Raw genomic sequence first — 27413 nt, 5'->3', positions numbered from 1 at the left:
AAGGCTGAGAAGGTCCACATTAGTAAAAGTGCCTCGACAGCAACCGCAACCAAGTCAAAAAGTAAAACTCATGCAGCAAAACAAACCAAAGTGGTGACACCTGTTTCTACAGGAAAACCGAAACCGGCTTCTACAGGAAGCCTGAAATTAACTGAAAAAGGGTCTTCTACAGGAATCCTGAAATTAACTAAAACAAGGTCTTCTACAGGAAGCCCTGAAAAGTGAAACCCAAGGAGAAGAAAGCTGACATTCTTGCAAGGGAGGCAGCAGCTGTGCTGGCCACCCTCAGCACACCTCCTAAGCTAAAGGAGAAGAGAAAGAGGGAGACCCCTCTATATTTTAAAGCTAGAAGAAGTGTGAGAATAAAGACGGGCAAGCCACAACCTCCGTCCAGCAGCCAAATCATTATCGAAGATGCCCCTACTTCACCCAAGGAAAGGTCCCCCTCGAGGATATCAGTCACCTATGAGAGGGGGAGCCCGAAGAAAACTACTTGGAAAGAAAGGTTAGACCAATTGACTACAAAAGCTCGGCTACATAATGTTGAAGATGCTCTACAGGAAACCTTAGCCAGGCTAAAAGAAACTGAGAGAATGGAAGGAGAATCACCCTTATCACCACCGAGGGAGGGCAAAGTAGAGCCACCAAAAGAAGTGGAGAAAGAGCATATACCAGAGCCTAGCCCTCAGCCAAGTCTGAGTTCATATTACAACTTTTTAGAGGCTGGCAAAATTATACCTCAGAAATTGACTGTGCCACTGTTTTTTGCATTGGAGGAAGAAAGAGTCCGTACACACACGTGGATGAAAATAGCCAAGTCAAAGGGTGTGGCGGACATAGGTCCCTTGCAGGAGCAGCTCAAGGAGGCCAGAAGTGAATTATCCATGGCTAAACACGTGGCAAATTGCCAACGAGTGTTCCTACAGGAAGAAAACCAAAAGCTGAGATTGCAGCTACAGGAGCTGAGGGCAGGGACAGGTACATCCTTCAAGGACACCATAGCAGAATAGCAAGGCAAAAAGGAACTGAACACCGGTCTTGGGGAGCCAACTACACATCTACAAGAAGCAGAACAACAAGCACACATTGAGGTGCAAGCTCTCAGAGAACAGCTGCAGCAGAAAGAGGCATAATTGGCCTGCATGGCCAGCTGGGCCATGGATGCTATCCAATGCAGATAGCCGGCCAAATCCTATGTCCTATACTTGAAAGACTAATGGCTGCAATTTCAAATCAATACCTTGGCGTAAAGAGGTATCTCTCAGCTCCAAGACCCGCAGCAATTCACTAAAGTATGCAGTACTAGTTCATCAGAGGATAAGGCCAAATTAGCGGAGTTCTACCTCCATAATCTAGCCCTGCCTAATGTAGTTTCATGGGATCCCAATATGGCCTTGGGAGATATGCAATTAATGGCATTTGCCTCATGGCTGAACCATGAGGACAAAAGAGCAGCAGAAGCCAAAGCGGTCATGAACCGAGAGCTGAATGAGCCATTTCTCATCAGACCAGAACCAGGGGATCCAGTTGCACTAATCTCGGCACACCAACATTTGTCCACTGACCCTCAAGCTTCATTGAGATATATGGATCAACAGGCCCAAGCCATAGCTCATTTTGAGGACATGGAGAGACTGTTAGGAGACAACGTTGTCCAAGCATGCACCCGCAGATGGAATACATTGGCCCACAGTCTGAAAATCCGAGAGTACCATACCCCAACTCAGATGAGGGAAGCTCTGGTACGGATGGCCCTCTATAAGAAATCCATGCAAAACCTCCAGGCCAGCTGGATTGGCCTTAAGCTAAGCCCACCACTGCTGCTAGGATTGATGGAAGGCAGCACAGAGAAAGATGATAATGAATAGTGGGAAGAGGTAAACAGAAGGGTTGGGTTTCATATCAGCAAGGAGGACACTACTACAGAGGCTTGGGATGTAAGGGTGACAGTAAAGGCAATGAAGGATGAAGAGTTGGACTAGTTTCTCAAGGATGAGCAAATATTTTAGCTGGGGGGTGATGATGAGACCCAAATTTTGGTAACATTTTGGGCTCATTTGGCCTACTTACCTTGCTCAACCCTTCATTTTTTATCACTTATGCATCATTTCTTAGTATATTCATGTTATTTGTAGGAAGGAGGGCAGTCATTATGCCTATGTGGCTAATACATGTTTATTTCAAGATTTTTGACATTAAATGGAGCAAAAACCACGCAGATGGAGGCAAGGAGACAACCAAGGTGGAATTGCGGGTTTGTGAGAAGGTTGTCCACAGCCTTGAATGACCTTCCTCGTGATCTCCACCCCAACTCCGAGCTCCAACAGCTATCACCACCCAGCTAGAAGGCAGCCAACGGATTCTACAGGAACAACAGTTTACTTTTAGTTGGACAGCCAAGCCCCACTAATTTAGGAGGCCAGCTTGGCCCTCATAATGTATAAATATTGAGGTTGTAGCCTTCGATGGGGACTTTTGAACCTTTGTTGCAGATTTTGAATCACGAGCGATAGCTCTGTTTTGCTCTTTGTAAGCCATTTTTAGCATGTTGTTAGACTTATGATTATGATCTTTTAATAAAAGGCAGGAAGATTTGAGTTCAATTCTGGGTTCTTAGAGGAGCTATAGCTCTCAGGTTTGGGCCCAACCTGAGAGAAATAGGCCTCCTTTCTTTGTATTGTTACTTGTCTTTCCTTTTAGCGTTTCATTTCTTTGCCTTGACATGCATTTGGAAAACACAGTCTGCTGATTTGAATTTCTTGATGCGATTAAGTAGGTTAGTTTTATGGATAAAGTGCTTCCAGCAGTTTAGATTAGAGTAGGAGGATTAGAATTCATCAGAGTTCCAAGAAAAGGTTGATCGTACACTCACTTCCACCTCTGTTTAGAGATTGGGAGTGTAGACCGTGCCCACCACCAAAAAACGCAGTTTTACATGTTCATGCAAGCTTTAAAGTAATATTTCCATTGGTAGGAGTGTCCATGCACTTAGATCTTGAGCAATAACTCTTTGTTTCAACACCATGCACGATTTCTCTCTTAACTTACATCGTTGTTCTTGGGTTTTTAATAAAACAGTTAGAATAGGTTGATGAATTCTCGATTTTGTGCAAGACAGAGGTGATTTGTTTCATTTACATTGCGCAGCACCACTCTGTCACTTCCTTATCCTTCTCAGTTGTGCCTAAGCCATCTCCTTACCTCCCAGCTAGATCATTTGCCCACCAACTCTTCTATTATCCACGTTGTTTTATCTTTTCGGCCTTCCATTGACTCTACCCTTCTATAAACCAACCAGCTTTACACACCCCCTCTCCATCTCATCTCTCTGACCATAAGCCATCACAAGCTCCCCTCTCATCCTACCTATCCACCCATATAGCTCATTCACTCCTCCATCACCCAAAACTCCGACTGCAGAACATCCTGTAGAAGTTAGCAGACTTCCTGTAGAAATCCCGAGCTTCCTGTAGGATCCCCTGCAGACATCCTGTAGAAGCTTTCAAACACGGTTGCCAGGCACCTGAACATTGTGAACTTCTGTGGAATGATGTTAGGGATCCCCTGGAACCTCTCAGAGTCCTCCTGACCTTTCCCAAGCCTTCCTCCCCTTGAACTACCCCTGCACAGTCAAGACCCAGTAAGAAGCACAGTCATAATAACTCCAACCACTTGAGCAAAAATACAAAAACATGTTCTCTTCAGATGAAAGTATTTTAAACTCATGCATCTCATCTCAATAGAAGTAATGGCATCATTTTTAGAAGTTTCATTCCCACCATTGCATCGTAAGGATTAAGCTGGTCAGATTAGGGTTTACTAGGGTTTCCATGTTTTGTTGGCTTTCAGTTCATTCTTTCAAAGTAGGTTAATTTCCTTTGAGATAGTTTTCATTCATCACTTAAAAAGCTTCTTCTGAGAACATATAGAATTTGGCTTGAGCCCTAGCATACTTGTGCCAGCTGACCAAGTGACAACTACGACAAGAGCTAGTACTTGTGCATACAGCACCGTCTCTTCCAAGTTTGTTACGAACTACCGGGTTGATAAAATTAGAGAAGGAAGCTCCAGGAGTTGTAGCATTATTGCTACAATACTGAAGCCCACCACCTGTATCATACCGTACTGATAACATTAGATCTCCATTAACTATACAAGAGGCACTTGATTTCAAATACGAAACAGAAGATGATGCCATTAATAATTTTATCAGTCAAACTAAACTCAGATCCCATACAAAATGTCATATTACAGAGGCAGCATTCGATACCGAATTAGAAGAATATCCCCTTAAAGATACACATGATCAAATAATACCTGTTACCTCTGTTGAAAATAGTAAAGTTGTGGAAATTGAACCGGGAAAATGCTTAAATATTAATGCCAACCTCACCTTTGAACAAGAAACAAAGCTCATCCAATTATTAAGGAGATATAAAGAAGCAATTGCATGGGACTACCCTCATATGAAAAGAATTGATCCCCAATTATGTACACACCACATTTACATAGAAAAAGATGCAAGACCTGTTCACCAGCCCCGAAGGAGACTTAATCCCCATTTAAAAGAAATGGTAAAAGCTAAACTGCAAAAACTTTTAAATGTCAATTTCATTTACCCTATCTCCGATAGTAAATGGGTCTCTCCACTTATGGTGATACCAAAAAAGAATGGGAAGTGGATGTAGAAATTTTGAATAATTTAACATATATTCACAAAGATTATCCTGATCATACAATTATAAGCGGAACATGTATAATACAAAATCTCCTCTACGTTGATCATCAATTTACAGAAGTAGAAACATTCACAGACACACATAGAAGCATCAATCAAACTCATAAACACAGTATGTATCCCGGGGAAATCATCTCGCTAAAAACCCCACACTATCTGTATATTATATTGATTGAATCATGTAACATTACAAAGTACAATGCTTATCACAAGCAATCCAGTACCAGCTCCACCTGTTACACACAATACAACTCAGATCTGATCTCCAAATCTATTCCACTGCTTGCCTGCCTCTCCAGCTCAATACCTACTCAAGAACTGATGAGAATGGCTTACCAAACGCGTATTTGACCTGCAAATAATCACTCACACTCTATTAGACGTGAGCACAGGCTAAAATTCTTGGTATTGGCCAATTCATTGGCATACTCAATCCCTCTGATTGTGCAAATCATCATGCACAGCTATAGTCACAACTGATAGCAATCTGATCCTCTAACACCTGTCCCTGCTGAACTGAACATGCACTGACATGCAACTGAGTTAATTGATGTATTCTATAGTTGCATTATGAGTTAATAACTTGTGAATTAATTAATAACTAATTCACCCAACTCATCTCTAGTCTATTGATTAGTTAGACTAAATACAACTAGTTTAACAAAGCTAAACTGAACACAACTCCATCAACTGCACCTCCAGTCCACTAAACTCAACTCACTTGAGTTCAAACTGAAGTCCTGCATGAAAATATTAGTCATCCCATAGGTAACCACGTATTTCATTCTGGGATCTGCATGTACCACATCCGTAGCTCATCCTGAAGTGCTCCAAGAGAATAAGATCAAGTTTATAGTCCAAATATTATTATGAGACAATAATATTTGACTTTTCTATTTTTGAAAGCCAGTCTAAAAATAGACTTTGATCACTCACACTGTGATCACTCACACTATGGTCACCCACACTGTGATCATCCACACTATGATCAAAAATAGAACTTGCGCCATAATTTGCCTGCGGGTCCACTTAGTGAAAGCGACTCCTTTCCACTAAGCTCCATCATCTTGTTGCATTCTCAACAAGCATTTCTTGTTGCACACTTTTCAATAGTGGAGGATTTGTGTGGACTACAGAGAGCTAAATAAAGCAACACAAAAAGACCAATTCCCTCTCCCATTCATCGATCAAGTATTTGACACTTTGGCAGAAAAGAAATTCTTTTCTTTTCTAGATGGCTTCAGTGGATATAATCAGATCCAGATTGCCCCTGAAGACCAAGACAAAACCACTTTTACTTGTCCTTGGGGAACATTTTCCTACAGAGTTCTACCTTTTGGCTTATGCAATGCTCCTGCCACATTCCAAAGGGCTATTCTCAATATTTTTACAGACTTAATAAATGAAGGACTTGAAGTATACATGGATGACTTTACACCATATGGAGATAATTTTGATCCAACACTGCATACACTGGAAAAAGTCCTACAACGTTGCATTGCTACAAGGCTTTGTTTAAGCCATGAAAAATGATATATGATGATGACTGAAGGACTTATTCTAGGACACTATATTTTAGCAGCTGGCATTCAGCTAGACCTAGCCAAAATCCAAATAATTTTTCTTATTCCTACTCCTACCACTCAAACAAAGGTACGCAGTTTTCTTGGATTTTCTGGTTATTATAGAAGGTTTATAGAACATTTTTTGCATATTGCTGCACCTCTGTATGCACTAACAGGTAATGTTGATTTTCTTTGGACAGAAAAATGTGAATGTGCTTTCCAGGATTTGAAGAAGCTTGTGTCCACAGCCCCAGTCCTTCGAGGACCGAATTGGGATTTTCCATTCCAAATATCATCAGATGCGTCAGATACAACCATTGGAGTAGTCCTTGGGCAGGAAGAGGATAAAAAACCATACGGAATTTATTATATTAGCAAAAATTTATCCCCTGCTGAATTAAATTATACTGTTACTAAAAAATAATTTCTAGTTGTAATACATGTTGTCAATAAGTTTAGACATTACATTACTAGATATCCTGTTATCTTGTATACAAATCATTCTACCATAAAATATTTAGCAAACAAGCCTATCACAAATGGCAGAATAACTAGATGGCTGATTTTATTGCAGGAATTTGACATTACAATCAAGGATCGACCTGGAAAAGAAAATCATGTAGATGATTTTCTCTCGTGAATGCCAAAGCAAATCGACACAGCAGCAGTTGAAGATCAATTTCCAGATGAGCATTTGTTTTCTATTGCTATTAAAACACCCTGGTATGCTGATGTTGCCAATTACCTAGCAGTACGTAAATTACCAAAACATCTAACTCCTAATGAGCGGAAACAGATTGTTCAGCGGAGTGCTCAATTTTCTTGGATTGGAGGCTACCTGTTCCACACAGGGGCACATATGCATATCAGGAGATGCGTTCGAGAGGATGAAATCTTTGACATTTTAAAATCCTACCATGAAGGACTATGTGGCGGACATTTCGCCAATCGCAGAAGTGCTGCAAATAGGGTATTATTGGCCCACAATTTTTAAAGATGCAAAGAAATTCGTCCAAGCCTGTGATAGTTGCTAGAGAGTAGAACGCCATGGCCAGTCCGATGAAATGCCCCTGAACCCACAGCTAGTCATTGAACCATTTGAACGATGGGCCCTTGATTTCGTCGGACCAATTATCCCATCCTCGAACCAGAAAACATATATTTTTGTGGCAACAGAATATGTCACCAAATGGGTTAAAGCAGAGGCATTGCCGAGAGCTACATAGGATTCTGTCATATAGTTCCTGTTCCATATATTTGTGCGTTATGGCCTTCCAAGAGATATAATTACAAACGGTGGACCATAGTTTGCTGGGAATAAAATAGCTGCAACACTCAAAAACTATCATATCCAGCATAAAATCACTACTCCATACCACCCACAGGTGAATGGTCAGGTAGAAAGCATCAATAAAATAATAGAAGCAATCCTAACAAAAACCATTGTGTCACATAGACTAGATTGGGTTGCAAGACTACCAGAAGCCTTGTGGGCTTACAAAACAACATGGAGAAACACCACCAGATACTCACCTTATCAATTAGTGTATGGAAAGCAACCCATCTTTCCCATAGAATTCAAAATCCAAACATTGTGAACAGCACAAGAAGTTGGCTTAGATATAACTGAGGCACAGATTAATTGATTACAGAAGATCAACGAGCTAGATGAAATCAGGCTCTCTGCACTTCAAAACACTGCACTTATCCAACAGCAGCGAGCTAAATTGCATGATCCTCTCATTAATAATAAAGTCTTCCACGAAGGAGACTGGGCACTTTTGTACGATTCCAAGTTTCAGGACTTTCCCGGGAAACTTCAAACTCGTTGGTTGGGACCATATGAAATCCAAAAGGTACATGACAATGGTACTCTTACTCTAATCACTATTGACGGTTCTGGATATGCCTTCAAGGCAAATGGCCACCGAGTTCATCTTTATCGCAAACCACTCACTTGGGAGTCCTTCTGCCAGCAGCTACGTGAAGACTCTGATATGGAAATTTTGGGAGAGGGAGAGAAGTCTTCCTCACCTATGATTGATTAAGTGATTTATCTCTCTTTACACTTTGTACATAATTTCTTTGTTTTGTTGAATCATTTTTGTACATATTTTTGTATCAACACTTTGTTGTTACTTTTCGGAGCAGCAGTAATTTTATTATTTTTTTGGATCAACCGTTCATTTTTCTTTAATTTTGTTGTTCTTTTTACCTTGTGCTTTTGCTGTTCCTTTTCCAAAGGAACAACACTTTTGATTTTTGTTGTTCTTTTTCCAAAGGAACGACATTTGTGTTTTTTGATGTTCCTTTTCCAAAGGAACAACACTTTTTGATTTTTGTTGTTCCTTTTCCAAAGGAATGGCATTTGTGTTTTTTGTTGTTCCTTTTCCAAAGGAACGACATTTGTGTTTTCTGTTGTTCCTTTTCCAAAGGAACAACACTTTTGATTTTTGTTGTTCCTTTTCCAAAGGAACGACATTTGTGTTTTCTACTGTTCCTTTTCCAAAGGAACAACACTTTTTTATTTTTGTTGTTCCTTTTCCAAAGGAACGACATTTGTGTTTTCTGCTGTTCCTTTTCCAAAGGAACAACACCTTTGATTTTTTTGTTCCTTTTCCAAACGAACTACATTTGTGTTTTCTACTGTTCATTTTCCAAAGGAATAGCACCTTTGATTTTTGCTATTCCTTTTCCAAAGGAACGACATTTGTGTTTTCTACTGTTCCTTTTCCAAAGAAACAGCATTGTTGACCTTTGTTGTTCCTTTTCCAAAGGAACAACATTATTGATATTGTTGTTCCTTTTTCAAAAGGAACACCACTTGTATTCTTTTACTCTTCCTTTTTGAAATAACAACATCCTCGTATTCCTTTTACTTATGCTTGCTCCCCTTGCTGTTCTAAATTAAGGATGCCTACTGTTCCTGTTTTTTCAAGTCTTTTGGAACACAACTATACACTTATGCAATGGATACAAAATCACAATATACTGAAATAAGTGAATTATAAAATTGCTATTTTTATAATAAAATGCTCTGAATTGGTAAGAGGACAGAGGGAAGGACACACTTACCCATTATCTTTTGCTATCATTGTTCCACTAATTCTGCTCTGATTGGTCACCTTTACATGTGGGTTCCTTTTAAATTTTTACAAATTCCTTTGATTATTATTTAGGAATAAGAACAAAGGTTTTATACATTCCTATTGAGATGTTAAGACTTCTTCCACCATTCCTACTCTTAAGGAGTGTTGAACCACCCTTTGTGTATAAATGGGGAAAGTATTTTATGAAAGAGAAATAAAAAAGAGTGAAAAATGATGTTTTAATGACTTGTTTATGTAAGTTGTCAAATGCAGGATAAGGGGTCTCATCAAGAGCCAGCCTACCATGATCATGAGGAAGAAAGTGAAGTGGCATTCCCATTATGGCCACCACACTAGAGATATGGTCAAAAAGGTATATTAAATAAAGAACCCTTGGAACAGGAGGTCTCATCATGAACCAACCTGCCTACCTTTCGCTCCTTCCTCGTGAATGGCATTATGGCTAACTGGTCACCAAGCCAGCATAATAACCTATATTTTGACATCACACAACATTTACTAAGCATACACAAAGGATCATGGTTCCATGGGTGAAACAAACAACTCTGCCAAGGTTATGGACACCTGTCGGCAGCAGAGCTCTGTTAATGGTATTGAAGTCACATTACTTACACCAATAGGTAATTATTAACACACTTTTGTTTCTTATAACTTAGTAATAAATCACATAAGAGTATGTATATTATTTCCCGAACCATAAAATGCATGTAAATCTATTATCACCAATCATGACAGAAAAGTTGACAATGACCACATGAGACTCTGTATGCACGGCAGCTGTCCTATCTTCCCAGCCTCGCATCATATCACAGTAGTCTCTCACTTATTAAGCGATCCGACCTTGCACCTCGATTTCGGTAACCTGCTACTTTTGTAAACATGGCATGCTGCCATACGTTGTTCCTTTATGACTCTGTTCCAGGGCAGATCAGCACGCCGCTCCTTTATTTGACGGCTGGGACGACCTATCACATTGCGAGGGGGGAGGTTATCCTCATCATTCGTTGGATTACATGTGAGACCACTATTCGGGAAATTGCGTACTTGGGAATAGCACAGCTCAACGGTATACTATTTTTTTATTTTTGCATGGCTTACTGTTCCTAAGCCATTTCCATAGTATGCTCTGTGGCATTAGTAAAGTCCTTTAGATTTTGAGCGAGTCCTGCGTCTGTTAGTTTCTCTGTGTTTTAACAGCGTGAACAGCTTGTTGTTCCATTGTCAATTCTGAGATTTTACAGGGAAATCAAAAACATGGGAGGAAGATCGATTCGGAGAGAACCACAGGTGTTGATAGTCTCTAATGCTGCATGGGAAATCCTGGCAAGAGCAGGTTGGTTAACTTATCTCAATCGCTTACAGGAATCCAATGAGACTGTAGCAATAGAATTCTTGCAGAACCTGCAAGAAGATCACTCCATAGTAAGGGGGAGACATATAGCAGTCACCGATGACATAATCGCAGAGGTCTCGAGACTGCCAGCCGTTGGACCTGTATGGACGTTAAAGAAGGAGAGATTGCAGAAGATCATAGAAACCTTCTAGGAGGAAGGCCAGAGCCTAACAATTAGAGGAAAAGGGGTTCTACCAGTAGCATTAGGAGAGCCGTGGGCGGAATTGGCGAAGACTATTCAGAGCTACATCACCTGTGAAGGCAGGAAAGACGTGGTAAGACCATGACACCTTAAACTTTTAGCCGTATTAAAGCAAAAATGCTCTGTAAACTTACCTGCATTTTTAAATTCATTACTTCATGATGTTGCACGGAGCATGAAAAAGGCACAGCATGTAGAATCAGTCGTTAGTCACCATGGGTTGATACGGTTAATAGTTAGCCATAGCCTTACCCAGCAGCAGAGTAGCTGGGAAGAGCTAATTGCCATAATAGATGGGGGATTGACCACGCCATCCCCAAAACGTAAACATGCCACCAGTACACCAGAGCATCCAGAAAAATGAAGGAAATCGGTCCGATTAGCATGGATTAAAGGGAGGCTGGAAAATTCCCAAGGAGATACCAGCCAACCAATAGAGATAGACAATACAGGGGATGAACAACCCCCACAATTAGAAGGAGAAGAAAATGAGAAAGGAATGCATGGAAATGAAGAAGGAGAAATGGAGGAAGAAACTGTGCAACCTGAGCAGGAAGAGGAAACAGAACAGCATGAAGGCAACACATTGCAGAATCCATTGAGAGAAGATGAATTGGCCAAAATTTTGGCCAATATGGGCGAATATGGCCAATCTCTCAGACCACCAGATCTCCATGCTGAAGAAGAACCAAAAGAACACTCTGCTTAGGATAAAAATGCACTTGAAGAATTACATGACAAGAAGGTAGAAAAGGAGAATCATCCTGTTCATGATGGAAGTACGACGGGAGAGAAAAGTGATGCAGAACAGGAACAATCAGTTCCTAGCCAGACTACTCTAGAAGAAATTCTAGAAGAAGGGGAGGCAGAAAAAGAAGTAACCCAAGAAATAAGAGAACCAGCTAGGGTTCTTGACCCTGATCAACCCGAGCAGAGCAATGAAGAAGCACCACAAGGAGAAAACTAGGGAATTGATCGAGATAATAGTCCAGGCCGTAGTGAACAATCTGTTGTTCCTTCTAAGGAAATTGAGGAAATTAAGAGGTTACGGAAAGAACAGCAAAGACTACTGAATGTAATAGTTCAACTTCAACAGCATATCAGGATTTTGAAAACAACGAAAAGGGTAAAAAGGACTTTGGGAGGGAAACATGCAACCACTCTAGCAAAACCCCTCAAGACAAAGGTTCGGAGGACCAGATTCCATCCTGTTGTTCAAAACCCTGTCGAAAAGTGGTATGTTGTTCCAAATGTTGTTGAGGAGTAGTCTGCTGTTCAAAATCAAAAGGAACAGCATTTAACTGTTACCCATGTTGAAATACAAATGGATGATATATTGACCTGCGATAAAGAAATTCAGACAGAGGCACAACCCTCGGGGGAAATAGGGGCCATGAACACAAGACAACGCAATATGAAGATTTAGGTAAACCTCCCGGTCTCCACCACCATGTGGGATAGTGATCCAAGGATGGTAACCCTACGAGAGGGTTTGACGCAAGCTCAGCAAGCAGCAGAGAAACTCATAGAACAAACGGTTCCTCGAGAAAGGTATGAAGAACTACAGCAGCAACTAAGGAACGTCAATTTTTCCGAAAGCCAGGCCTTTGAAGGGTGGCGAAAGGAAGAAGAAAAATTCGTGAAGGTAACTCATAGGTTAGATATAGTTATCAAGAAAATGGATACCTTATGCTCTTTGTACAGTGACATCCTAGCATGTAGAGCCCCTGCTAAGAATTACGCCTTGTTTTTAATGGAACGATATCTGCAATTGAAAATAAAGGTTGTTAAGGCAGGCGCCCCTATACAAATTAATACCATCAATGATTTTATAAACTGCTGTAAGCACTATGGGGTAAAGGTTCAAAGATTGTTGTGTGAATTCTATTTGCATAACCATGTGTTAGACCAGGAGACTGATCAGAACCCTGGCCCTTTTGTTGGGGATATCCAATTACAGGCATTTACTTCATTTGGGGTTAATCAAATTAAATGGCTTAAAGCCTATAATGCTTTCCAAAGACAAGAAAACGGATTAGACTTGTGGGTAAGAGCTGAGCCTAGGGATCCAATACAGTTGTGGAGGGAACATAGGAACCTCATGAGGACTCCAGGCGTAATTGAAGCATTAGGACCCATTCATACAGCAGTCAATCAGCAGGGAATGGAATACTTTCTCACTATTAAAGACCGTGCCATTGATGTGGCTAAATTTCGATATCAGATCTCTAATCCGAATATCCAACTCAGGGATCCACTTAATTATGAAAATTTTAAGTTAGCCACCAACCGCTTGCACCTTTATGGAAAAATCATTTTGAGGGCATGGCCATCTTGGTTAGGATATAGGTTCTGGAGTCCAATTATTTGGCACCCTGCACCTGGATACCAAGCCCTGTACAAGATGCCTGAGGGTTAGACAGACCATTTTTTTGAACACCTAGTTATGCATCATGGCTATAGACCCCCACATGAGATCCCATCTCTAGCCTACTCTCTCATTGCCTTACATGTCAACTACAATGTTTTCATGAGGGAATGAAACAAGCTAAGCAGGGGGGTGTGTGGAGTACCAAAGAAGGTATGTTTTTGGTGATTATTTCAGCATCTTTTCATTAGAACTTACAAACATTTTGCATCATGAACTAGGTAGATGATAAGGAATTGTAATCAAACCTGTAAGATTAATGTGCAAAACGAAAACGCTGACAATTTTCATTTTCTTATGCAAGAAGAAGGAAAAATAAAAGAATGCCATTCCAAAGGAAAGGACAAGGCCAGGTTAACCACTGTCCCCTTGACGGGGAACCGCATGCAAACAAGGGAAACCAAATCAAAGTGTATCAGCCCAAGAAAGGAAATGGAGATATCGGCTCAGCACAAGAAAGTAAAGAGATAGCTGAGAGCCAACGGTTCTGCGAATCCCTCAGGATCCTTTGATCCTGAGGGATCGCTGCTTTAACTATTTTTGCGCCGAGACATCTCCGCCTTCACCATTATAAAAAGGGGCAGCACTATTAGCCCGGGGGGTAGTCTGTTATGTTTTTATGTAATTTCTCTAAAAGTTGAGACTTTGATCATCGACTCTCGCTGAGAAGTGATCCTCTGTAATTCTGTCTTATGCATTAATACAAACTTGGTTGTTGTTTCATCTCTGATCCTGAAATAACTTCAAGCGGTGTACCCCTGGAGGCTAAGGGCTCGGCCCTGGTGGAACACTTTCTCCTGTACTATTACTTTTTGTTTATGCGTGGTTTTCTTATCAGCTTTATTCGGTAATATGATATTTTCTATTATTTTAAATCACAGCTCTGCTATGTTTGATTTACTGAGTAATATCATTTTTGAAGACAAAACCATTATATTAACTTTGCAATGTATTATTGTTCCTTTAAGTGCTGAGTTCAATTACAGAGTATCTGTGTTGTACACTTATTCATTGGTATTACTGAATTCATCTTAGAGATTATATTTCCTTGCGATTGTAAAATCTATAGACGTTGTTGTTCCATTCTGAAATACAATCGTGTTATTTATAACTGAGATTGATAACTGGGTTACCAAGAGCAGATCACTATTAAGGTGTGCCGTGTGCATGTATGTGTGGCTTTCAAGCGTTGTTCTATAGTCCATTATTAATCAGTGTTGTTCCATTTCTATGTGATGTTTGATTCATCCTTAAAGGTAGAGGATTGCCATTTAATTTCTATAGGACGCGATTGTTGCGTTTGATCTTGTAGGCGAAGGTGTTGTTGCTTATTAAACTTAATTGTTGTTACAGTTTCCTAGTTGTTGTTCCATTTCTTATCTGTTGTTCCATTTCCTGTTATTCTCATTATTATTGCTTCGGTGTGTAGAACAATCTGAGACTGTAGTGGGCATTGACATTTACTGTCTGGCTCCTAGATCGACAATCCATTCCCTGCTTTCCTTTGGTTCCATCAGTTTACAAAGGGATGAGTTACTACTACTAAACCCTTAACTAATAACTTGCTTAGTTTTCTGAATGTGTGGTTTAGTCTTTAAAAGTAGTTTGTTGTAAACAAGCATCCGTTTACTCTTATATTTTGGAGCACTATACTACTAGCATTACTCTGGCAAATGATAGCCTCAGACTGAGACACTCTTTGAAATAAAAAAACGTTCCTGGATTGACAAACTAATGTGAGATAATTAGAGGTGAAAGAGACCCTTTTTATAGCTTGACAGATGGTGTAGGTCTTCCCCAAGGTCGATCTACACCCATCATTACTTCTAGGATTGCTTCTTCAGAAGGTAAAACTGTATCTAAGCAGTCCAAGGCAGAGGTAGAATCAAGGGTCTAGGCTGGGGCCACATCACCATCTAGCTCCTCCTCAGAAAAAGGAGTAGAGTGGTTGTCTGCAGAGTTAACGATAGACTGGTATCTAAGCTCAGCTGCAGACATAGGGAATGCCATTCCATTAACTTGTCCTTCAGCTAATGTGGTTGTAGGTGAAGGCAAGGTCCAAGGGTCTGAAAAATAATGAGTTTGAAAGAACTCTTTTCGAGGAGACTCCTTAGATGATGAAATGACATTGATTCTAGCGATAGGAGAGGGAAGATCAAAGGTACCCATCAATGAATAATACATCCCAACTCCTAGATTCTCAGTAGGTGGACGAGGGTTATCCACTAAAGGAATAGTAGAGTCAGAAGTTGCTTGAGGATTGATTGGACAATAATCCAATTGATCAACCTTAATGATTTTCCCTTCATGAGGAAAGCAAATGACATGAAATAGAGTCAAAACAATGGTGTCCATTTCGTATACCCAGTTCCTTCCTAAGAGGAGATTGTAGTCTAGGTTAGCATCAATGACTTCTACTTCAATAATAACGACCTTCCCCCCAACACATATGAGAAGGGTCGGGATAATCCCATGTGGCTTATGAGAATGACCATCAAATACAGTCAGGAGGGTAGGTGAAGGAATAGCCGAAGGTGATCCAATAGCCTTCCAGCATGACATCGACATGACGCATGTGGAAGCTCCTTCATCAATAACGGTACGAAAAATGTTAATTTTCTGGTATGTAGACTTTATTTGGAAAGCCATATGATGAGGCAGTCACTTTTTGACATTTAACATGTCGAAAGTGAGCACTAAAGAGTTAGTTGGATCAACTGCTCGTTGAGCTGGACATGACTGGAGAACCTCTAAAGCGGACATGGCATATGGACTCTGAGCCAAATCCTCAACAATGGAGTAATTCTGGGCGGCCCTAGCATTAGGATTAATAGTCGCGCGTTTAGCAGAACCTTTTGGTATCTCTGGTATAGTCTCAACAGGGGGTCGCTCAATATGAAGGTTTGTATTTCCCGGAGCAGTTTTGTCCTTGGAAGTTTTTGATTCGCCATAATCACATGACCGAATGGCCACATGGACATTATAACCCATCATGAAAACATTTGATGATTTTCCCCTTCCTGGTTGCCCCCTACGGAGGTACCAGGGTTTGAATTCGCGCCAGCAAGAAGTTGTTGCCCTTGGGGAAAAGGGTTGGTTAACACAGCTTGAGAACTAGAAGTCCCTTGCTGCCCTAACAAGCACTAAGCATCTTGAATCTTGGGGCAGAGATGAGTTAAATGGTCTCCACTACATAACTTGCATGGAAACTTGACTTTCTTTTTAGACTCATTTCTACTAGCACCAGCATTATTGCTGGATTTATTTGCGTCAGCCTTCTCATCTCAACTCTTTTTCTTACCTCATCCTTTCTTCTTCCCATTGGAATTTTGATTTCCTTTGGGGTTGGCAGATTGGACAGCATTAACTGAAGAGGGTTTAGAAGACGAAGGGTTAGACGATGTGACCTGGATGTTAGAAGCAATTTGTAAAGACAACTTCTACAGTTGGCTCAACAGGTTCACCGCATTTGTGTCTACCGACCCAATGATACCATCCGCGTGGGGACCTGGCTTCGACTTGGCTATATCAACCTTAGTCCCGGGAGCATCAGGCAAGATTTTTTGTAGAATCCTAGACTTAAAATAAATCAACTCTAATTGTTGGGCTCTAAATAGCTTTCTCCTCAGAATAGACTTTGGACAAGGAGACATCCTTAGAGATTTCAAGTTGTAAAGATTTCAAAAACCATTCGAGATGGTATTCCGGAGGAATCTCAGCTTTAATGAGCCTCTTTCTTCGTCTCCATTCCTGAATGTGATCAGAAATGTGAGTTACCGTATCCTGACAGAAATTGGCCAGAAGTTTAGTTCCGGCATCATAACGGATGGGCAACTAGAAATGATTTAAGAAAATATTAGCTAAGACGACGAAAGATGTAGAGCTGCCCCCTGGAAACTTTATATACCACTTGGCTACATTACTGTTGTTGGGAAAATTATCTACTCAGAACACCCCTATCCCACTCTAAGGTGTGACAGTGCCTTAGCAACGAACAAGGAAAACTACTTTCGTATTCTTCTTTATGAAATGTAAACGAAGAGGAAGGATTAACTAACCTGTGTCTTGCGCTAGTTTGTTGATCCAATCGCTCTCCTCTTTGATGGCTTCCAGCTACCTGCTCTCTCGCTCGCCCAGCTTCACCAAGTTCCTGCAAGATCACAGAAGAGGAAAACTACACAAAGATATAGATTTACATTCATAACTAGCTTAGGATCATATTTAAGCTAAACATGCAAATATAACAAAGCATCATTGATATACAAACATGTAGGAGAAACTCAAATAGTTTTATTGATATAACAAGAAGATCCAAGAGGAGATACAACCAAGTGAGTCTCGATCTAGCATCTACCTCCCAGCAAAGGAATCCCTTCCTCACCTCCAACAAAGCATAATCACCCAATGCACTAATCTCAATCTCAAACCAACAGCAATTCTCTGCAAAGTACAAAATTCCAGCCTCTGGATCTTTGGGATGAGGGATCCATATATAGATGTAAGCAGAGAGGATGAGTCAGCTTATCTTTTGACTTGTGGCTTCTCTCTGTCAGTTCTTGCTTCCACTTGGAGGCTGAGAGCCTCTTACTCATCCTTGGTCGAACTCAGTGAGGCAAGTGTCATTGGAGAAGATTCTGGAAGCTTCCATTGTCTCTCCACCTCGTTGAATGACTCTGCCGCTTGTCATTTCCCGCTCAGCGCACCTGGGTAGTGCATTCAAGTGCGTTGCAATGCACCTAGCCAGTGTATTTGGGTGCTTTGCAACGCAGTCAGCTAGTGGAGCATCTGAATTGATCCTGATTTGACTAGTTCTGAGTATTTTCTAGTGGAGAACTTCTGGGAGAAGCTGTCATTGGTTGACCTTGTTCCTTTAGGGGTAGGAACAATACTTTTAGGGACTTTGGATCCCTTGGATTATGGACATTTCATGCTTAGAGCTATAAGGCACAAAAATGTTTATAACAGTTGCCCCCTAAAGTTGAGGCCGTTTATCGGGTGAAATGCTTTATTAGGAGGATCCGAACTTCATTCAATGCTGGGAGGAGACCTATAATAAGATACAATACAATACATTATTTTTCATATTGCTTTCATGATCTAGCTGAGGCGGGCATTCCCATGCTCAGCTTTATAAATTCATTTTTATGTACATAGGACAGACAATCGTCTGATGGTAGACCGATGATTCTGATGAAGTCATCATCCCTTTGGTAGGATGATTATCTGTGCTGCAATGCTGTACATGTCAATGTCTTTATTTTTCCTGAATATATATCGTAGCCCGGATGGATGAAACTAGATCCGGGGTCTTCAATCTCGTCCGATCTTCACTCGAAGTACAAGTCGATCCATGTGAAAAATGTTTTGAAGTCGAACATGGAAAGACATCGCTTGATTACCAGTCAATGATGTAAATTGTTAACAAGCACGAGAGGAATCACCGATAAGGATGATGACCCTCAAGGTACTACAGTACAATTCACGTGGTGTGAATAAAGGACTTGGCGTCGAACACCACGCAAAGTCTTTCGGTCGAAGGTCATTGATGTATACCTGTCGCTGGAAGTGAGAAACTTGCCATTGAGGCATGCAAGCTTCAAAGTACTGAATGGGGTGTTCCTAGATCAACTTCTTGGATAATGAGCTGATGTCGACAAGAAGCGATCCATCAAAGGAGGGCCTTGATGAATCCCACATCAATGACACGGAACGGAGCACATGATTTTGATGGAGGTGAAAACGATCTGATGATATATGGTTCAGGGTGGCGATCATGAAAGAATGAAGTATAATGTATGGTAGTGGATGGGACACGGGTGACTTCTCTGGATGACTTCTCTTGAACATGTCGGTGACACTTATGTGATGGATCGGTAGCATTTACCCCAAATGTGGATGGTATGGCAAGACCATGGTGATGTGACCGGTGAATGAAACAACCCAACCTGACTCAGGCACGGAGTGGAAGTGTCATGTTCAAGAGCGACTTGCTACCAATAAAGATTCTTTGAGTTTCTTCCCAATCTTTCCCCAGTCATTGCTGACCAGTACCTCTTTATTTTTTTCAAGCTTGAGGAGGATAACATATGCTTGTTCTATAATTTGCCCTTCGGGCAAACCCATCGCTATGTTTTAACGAGCCTAGCGATAGTGAAACTCATTCTCGTCTAAAGACAAGTTTGTCACTATTAATGTTTTTAACGAGTCTAACGACAAAGATAACTCGGTCCTTTTCATTTTTAGAGAGTATGAAAAGGTACGTAAAGTTAACTCCGGAATTCCTTTTTCGTCATCTAATCCCTTAAGTCCGAAAAAGTATAAAACAATATAGAAGGGATGAATTTTCGATAGTTTTAACGAGCCGAACAACACAAGCGCTCGATCTTTTTGTGCAATAATCCCTCAGGTCCAAAAAGATTAAAATCTAGAGGAGGGATAGCACTTCCAGTCGCTTTAACGAGCTGGAAGGCCAAAACTTGGCAATCTTTTCATGTTTTACGAGTCAGATGAAAAGAGCTTAAAGAAGACTCGTCTTTTGAGGAACGAGCGATAGAATGGGTAGCAGCTGATTCCAGGTAAGGGTTGGAATTTTCCAAGCACGGCAGTGTCACAAGGATGGCTAATGAAATCACTCTTCGCAGCTGTTCCTCAAAATGGGTAAACAATCAAATGGAGGTGAATGATCGGCCAATGGAAAAGTGGAGGTGACGGTGCAAACACGACCAAGGCTTTAATGGTTGATAATGCTACATTCACGGTGGTTATTTACCGGAGGATAGTTCATTTTTTAACGAGCTTAAACGCGGATTGAAACACTTGCTCAGTCTTATGTTTATTTTTTAACGAGCTTGAACTATGTGCTAAAACTGCTCGAGGCGGGTTTATTTTTTAACGAGCTTGAACCCTGCGGTAACACTGCTCATGGCGGGTTTATTTTTTAACGAGCTTGAACCCTACAGTAACACTGCCCGTGATAAGTTTGCAAGCCCCCATCATAATAACACAAATCAAGGTGCATGCCCCCCAAGCTTCATTGCCTTCAACTTGGTGGTTGGAATGAAGGTTTACCTTTGAGAAAGGGGATTTGTTTCATTTTTTAATGAGGTTGACACAGTAAAAGAACCATCCTCAAGACTCCTTGTTTCATTTTTTAACGAGGTCGACACGAGATAAGAACCGTCCTCGGAGTCCAAATCAATTAGATATAGAAGGTTTCATATTCCACTGTGGCCACTTCCGCCAGATTACTCGGAGGCGATAGGGCAAAAGTACCCATTAAGGCAGGGTCTTTTAGGAGATCTACTCCGATATTTTGGAGCGAATGATTGCTTCCATGGATCATTGGAATGCTTCCAGTAACTTGAGAACCATTGGGGAGGAAGTTTTGCTGATCAACAATTGTAATCCCTCCTTGAAAGGGAAATGCAATCTTTTTGAAATAGGTCGACACAACAGCTGCCATGGCATATATCCATGGTCTTCCTAGTAGGATATTGTAATCAAGATTCCCATCTATGACTTCAACATCTATTTGTACTGTTTTCCCTCCTAGTTCAACTTTCAAGTTATTTAGGATACCATATGGGGTATATGTCCTTCCGTCGAATGCTTTTAACGTCGTCGCAGACTGCGACAAGGTTGGAGATCCTAAAGTTTTCCAGCAACTCATCGACATAATACATGTAGATGCCCCCTCATCAATAATTGTTCGATGAACAATTTTGTTGAGGGCTTTCACTTGAATAAGGAAAGCTAGTTGAGCTGGTAACTGAGGGTCATATCCTTTATGATTAAAGGCCACAAGATTGGAATCCATTGGGTCAATCCCACCTATTACTGATAATAAAGCTTGCTCTTGGGAGAGGCAATTTTGCGGTACCTCAAGTGTCGACATAGCAGACGGCGATTGGGCTAGGTCCTCTATTATATTATAATTCTGTGTTATTTTTGCACGAGGGTTAAATGTCGATTTATGCACTACTCCCTTTGGCGACTTTATCATTTGTTCAGGAATGATGGGTGGCACAACTTTGGTCAAAGTTGTTGTCGAACTACTAGGTTGTTCATTAGCCTTGTTATTCGACACCTGTGGATTCCCGTAATCTTTATTCCTTGCCAAAGCATCATTTTGCTGCTTTGAGATAGACAACATAAGCACTTGGGATCGGGACGCATTTTGATTAGCAACCAGTTTGGTTCCCAGGCTTGGAAACGGATCAGTCAATACTGCTGAGGTTTTTGAACTCTTAAAGAGTTTCTTAACTTCAGCTTTATGTGGAAAATCTCTCGTCCGATGATCCTCATCGCATATATGACACCCCGCAGGGGGTTTCCTTTGCCCAGAAGGGTTTGTAGAAGGCTTTTCAGGAGATGACTCATCCTGCTTCCTTTTTCTCCCTTTCTTTTTCTTCTTTCCCCCTGGTTGCTTCAGTTGTTTTCCCTTGTCAGTCGACACGGCATTTACTTCCGAGGCAAGAAGTTCCTCATTTGCATTTTGACTAGAAATCTTACAGGCCTTTTTAGATGTAGCCTTTGTCGATTTCGTGTTTGTCGCGCCAATTACGCCATCGATGGCATGAGAGTCATTGTTTGATTTAGGATGATGAGGAACTGAGAATTCCGGTCTAGGGGCGTCAGGTATTTTATCGTAGAGCGTGCCGGACTGAGTGTAAATCAAGTCCAAATATTGCGCACAAGCGATAACTTGCTCTTCTGTGATGACTCCCCCTTTTGCCACATCTTCCGTGATGGAAGGCAGTAATGACTTAATAAACCATTCAGCTAAAAGCTGATCGGGAACATAATTTTTCACCATTCTACGACAACGTCGCCATTCATGTATATGATCAGATATGTGAGTGGCTATCGTTTGTTTGAAGTTGGTAAGAAGTTTGGTTCCCGTTTCGTACCTTATCGGTAACTGAAAATGGGTTAAAAAGGTTGTGGCTAGGGTACTGAAGTTGTCGAATGAAGCTCTAGGCAATTCGATATACCATTTTGCTGCCGGAACAGTTAACGTCCTCTGGAAAAAGGTGAAGCCTAATCGAATCATCGTTTAGGGTGTTTGATGAACACCACAGATGAAATGTCATCACATGATTTGATGGATCTTCACCCAGATTTCCATTAAATTTAGGAATATCTGACGGAATTTTATGCGGAATCGCTGGCCACCAAGGGGCATAAGCAATTGGATCTTTCGTCAGCCGGTTTAGATCTGGTAATTCTAGAGTTGCTACAAAGGGCAACTGTTGATTCAGGTTAGGCAAAGCGTACCTAGGATAAGATGGAATCGCCTGAGCAATTGGTCTTTGCATACCAGCATAATGTATTTGATGTTGGCAACTTTGACAAGGTTGATGGGCATAACCACTATAATATGGTTGTTGATAACCGCTTTGAAAATGTGGTTGCCCATTACTTAAAAAGACTTGTTGCTCAGGTCCTTGATATGATTGTTGGAATGGCGGTTGTTGAGATTGAACCAGCCCTGGTTGTTGGACCATTTTCTGTTGTCCAATACTGGATGATTGACCAAGATGAGGAGTCATAGTACTTGTTTGAGCCTGAGTCGCTCCAGATAAGGAGGCACTAACCTGAGGTTGTGATTGAGTCGTTGAGACAAGAGGCTGTTGTATTTCAACCTAAGAAACTTGGGGTTGACATACAACAGGTAACGCTTGTACTTGCGATGCAGTCACCATAGCAGGTATAATGGGAATATTCGACACAGGGTGGACTGGTTGCATTGAATATACAACCCTTGGTTGTTGAGGTAGTATTGGTACCCAACCGTTGGATGTAATTCCAATCTGACCTGAACTTTGTTGTAAACTCCCATATGGTTGTTCTCCGGGAGGGAACAATGAAAAGGCATACTGCCCTCCACATGGTGGAAATCTAGTACTTAAAGGGTAGATTGGCCTTTGAAGACACATTAGATCAACTTGTTGAGTTTCAACATAAGAAATACCAGATGATAATCCGGATGAAGAAATAGGAACTGACCATGTCATCGAAACAGTCCTCGATTGGACTCTGGCTTGTTGTTGATAACTTGCCGGGACAGTTGGTATACCATCGAACATCGTTGGAGTAGCAGCAGGAGGCTCTTCCACTGCTGCATCGGATGACACAATCCTGGATGTTGATGGTTGTTCAGACATATCTAATCTATCCAAAAGATTTCCTAGCGATTCTACAAGAACTTGTGATGAACGGAGACTAACTTCGAAGATCAACGAGGGAAAGGTGATGATTATTCCGTTTAAAATAAATTTTAGACGCTTTGACACAACTCGTTTTTTCAGTTTTTAAGAGTCGAGAAAAAACAAAATATGACTCTAGTCTCCTTCGATTTTTAATGAGCCTGAAGTGACAAGTGCTCAGATGGACCTTTTCCGTTAAGGAGTCTGAAAAGGAACGAAAGGGACTGCTCTGGAGATCTAGGTAGAGGGAGTACCAAACCAATCGCAAAACTACAGAATACTTTTTACGGTACGGCAGTCAATCTTCCCGAATGCTGTGTTTGGTGCATTGCGATCAGTAGGGCGGCTGACACGGCTTCCTATGGATAAAAGGTTTTAAGCCTATAGGGGTATCCCAATATATACTCGAAGGTATGTGGGAGCACAAGTCCGTACTGGCACTTATCGTCTCAAAGTGGAGGAATCACCCAACCATCAGTGAGGACAACAGTTACCAGGCTTTACGACGCCGGAATACGTCTCTAGCCTAGACCTCTAAATGTTGTGCGTGAAGTTCCAAAGCGTTGTTATATTCATTCAATTTATTTTAAGTTGATCTTTCTTAGAAGTTTGCATTTTGGGATCACCACGAGATGTAGATGTAATTCCTAAAATGCAATCTAAAGATGATAAGCAAACTTTTATCTCTTTTCAGCAATGAAAATCCTAGCTACAAGGGGAAAAGAAAGACACAATCTTTTCTCAAAGAGCAAATAGCACACTGTAGATGCACTTTTCCTAAATCAAGCCAAACATACTATCAATATGCAAATGCACATATGCATGTATTTGTTTTCACTTTCTTAATATTGATGCCTAAAAAGAAAGTTGATGTACAAATCTGAATTTGCTTTCAAGTGAAAAACACAAACAAGCTTCTTTTCGAAATCAAAAAGGTAGAGAAGATTACGACACTTTATGATTTTGAAATAAACACTCGTTTCGACACTAGAAAGAGACAAATTCAAACCAAAGGTAAAAAGTAAAAATTATAATCAACTATTAACAGAAAGCAAACTTTCTCCTAAGATCAAAATCGACACTTACGACAGATCTAAATCTAAGGACGACAGTATGACTATTCTATTCTTTCAATGGAAAACTGTAAATGATGTAACAAACACACAAAGAACATCTACAACATTTTTATACAAAGGAGGCAGAATTGAGGAAAAGAAAAGGGGTTTTAGATAGGTACACACATTGATCACAGGCTGCAAAAATCAGAGATCAAACTAGACAAAATAAAGCAAAGAACCTCAGCTGCACAGGGCACAGGGTGATCAACGCACCTGTTGCACAGAGAAACTAAATTGCAACGCAGGTAGCCCTCTCAGGACCTGTGTTGAAATGCAGAACCTCTTCACAGAGCCTGCGCTAGGGCAAAAATGAGACTTCTATCCGGGTTCTGGGTCACGGTTTGTAGTTTAATCTATGGATTTTGGCCGAGTAAAAGCAATCAGTAAGGTACAATCAGAGGGATGATTTAAAGGAGGACTAAGAGCTATCACAAAGGGTAATTAGAGCATTTTTGGATCAGCTGTTCAAATCATAAACAAATCCAGTGAGTGGATTTGAAGTAGCAGCTACTTTGCATTTGATAATGGAAAATGCAGTTCGATTGCTACTTTTGTGTTTATGAAGCAAACAACAAGATAAACACAAATAAACTAACTAGACACGATCCCCAGTGGAGTCGCCATTTTGTTGTTGGGAAAAGTATCTACTCAGAATGCCCCTATCCCACTCTAAGGTGTGACAGTACCTTAGCAACAAACAAGGAAAACTACTTTCGTATTCTTCTTTATGAAATGTAAACGAAGAGGAAGGATTAACTAACCTGTGTCTTGCGCTAGTTTGTTAATCCAATCGCTCTCCTCTTTGATGGATTCCAGCTACCTTCTCTCTCACTTGCCTAGCTTCACCAAGTTCCTGCAAGATCATAGAAGAGGAAAACTACACAAAGATATATATTTACATTCATAACTAGCTTAGGATCAGATTTAAGCTAAACATGCAAATATAACAAAGCATCATTGATATACAAACATGTAGGAGAAACTCAAATAGTTTTATTGATATAACAATAAAATCTAGGAGGAGATACAACCAAGTGAGTCCCGATCCAGCATCTACCTCCCAGCAAAGGAATCCCTTCCTCACCTCCAACAAAGCATAAATCACCCAATGCACTAATCTCAATCTCAAACCAACAGAAATTCTCAGCAAAGTACAAAATTCCAGCCTCTGGATCTCTGGGATGAGGGATCCATATATAGATGTAAGCAGAGAGGATGAGTCGGCTTATGTTTTGACTTGTGGCTTCTCTCTGTCAGTTCTTGCTTCCACTTGGAGGCTGAGAGCCTCTTACTCATCCTTGGTCGAACTCAGTGAGGCAAGTGTCATTGGAGAAGATCTGGAAGCTTCCATTGTCTCTCCACCTCGTTGAATGACTTTACTACTTGATATTTCCCACTCATCACACCTGGGTAGTGCATTCAAGTGCGTTGCAACGCACCTAGCCAGTGTATTTGGGTGCTTTGCAACGCAGTCAGCTAGTGGAGCATCTGAATTGATCCTGATTTGACTAGTTCTGAGTAGTTTCTGGTGGAGAACTTCTGGGAGAAGCTGTCATTGGTTGACCTTGTTCCTTTAGGGGTAGGAACAATACTTTTAGGGACTTTGGATCCCTTGGATTATGGACATTTCATGCTTAGAGCTGTAAGGCAAAAAAATGTCTATAACAATTACCAGTCAAGGTGCGTTGAAAAAGTCTCAACCTAATCGAGTCATCAATAAGGGAGTTTGATGAGCACCAGAGATGGAATGTACTTACGTGGTCACTTGGGTCTTCACTGCCCTTTCCCTCGAACTTTGGAATGTTCGAAGGGAGTTTGGTTGGGACCGGAGGCCAGGACGGATTGTATTTGATTGGATCATTTGTTAATTTCATGAGATCTGGCAAATTCAATGTTGCCAGAAAAGGATGCCTAAGAGGACCTTGGGGATTCCACCCAGACTAGGCGGAGTTCCCAAAGTTCTGAAAAGATTGGCCTGGATTTTGGAAGGCACCAGGCTGCCCGAAGTAACCCGCAAAACTAGCTGAACCAAAAGGCAGACCTTGTGATCCAGCAAAACTCAGAGTTTGACCAACTCCATCTGAAAAACCTCCATAACTAGTGAAGCTCCCTCCTAAAGGATTATAAGGAGTCGATAACCCCTGATAAGGACTCCAAGCAGAAGCTAAGGGAGGAATATTTTGAAACGAACTAACTATGGAGTACGACCTATTCCCTTGTTGGCCAAAAAATGGATTCCCAGTTCCCATGCCGCTAAACGCAGGGTTAGTCCAACCTTGAAAGGGATTACTGCTTTGTCCTGTGGCAGAAAAAGGCATAGATCCTATCGTCGGGTTGGAATGTGGTATATGACCACTCCCAAAAGGAAAACCCTAAAATGAAGCCGATCCACCCATCATGGATGTGGAGGAACTAAATGGAACTGACGGAATACCCTATGAATGGGTGATAAATGGGAAGAATCCAGTACTAAAAGCATTGGCTTGGGAATTTCCACTTGTAGAAGGAATGGAGGTAGACCCAACTAAAAATGTGCTAGCAAAATACCCAAATAAAGATGCAGAAGGGATGGAGATAGTTCCTCCCCCTTGTATAGATGTTGGAGTCTGCATAGTTGTAGCACTTGAGGTAGAAGCCATGCTTCCAGTAGT

Source organism: Pinus tabuliformis, chromosome 4_2, assembly GCF_031772625.1.
Source record: "Pinus tabuliformis cultivar Carrire ecotype Pingquan chromosome 4_2, CPIR1, whole genome shotgun sequence".
Classification (NCBI taxonomy): Eukaryota; Viridiplantae; Streptophyta; class Pinopsida; order Pinales; family Pinaceae; genus Pinus; species Pinus tabuliformis.
This window is presented reverse-complemented; position numbering follows the sequence as displayed.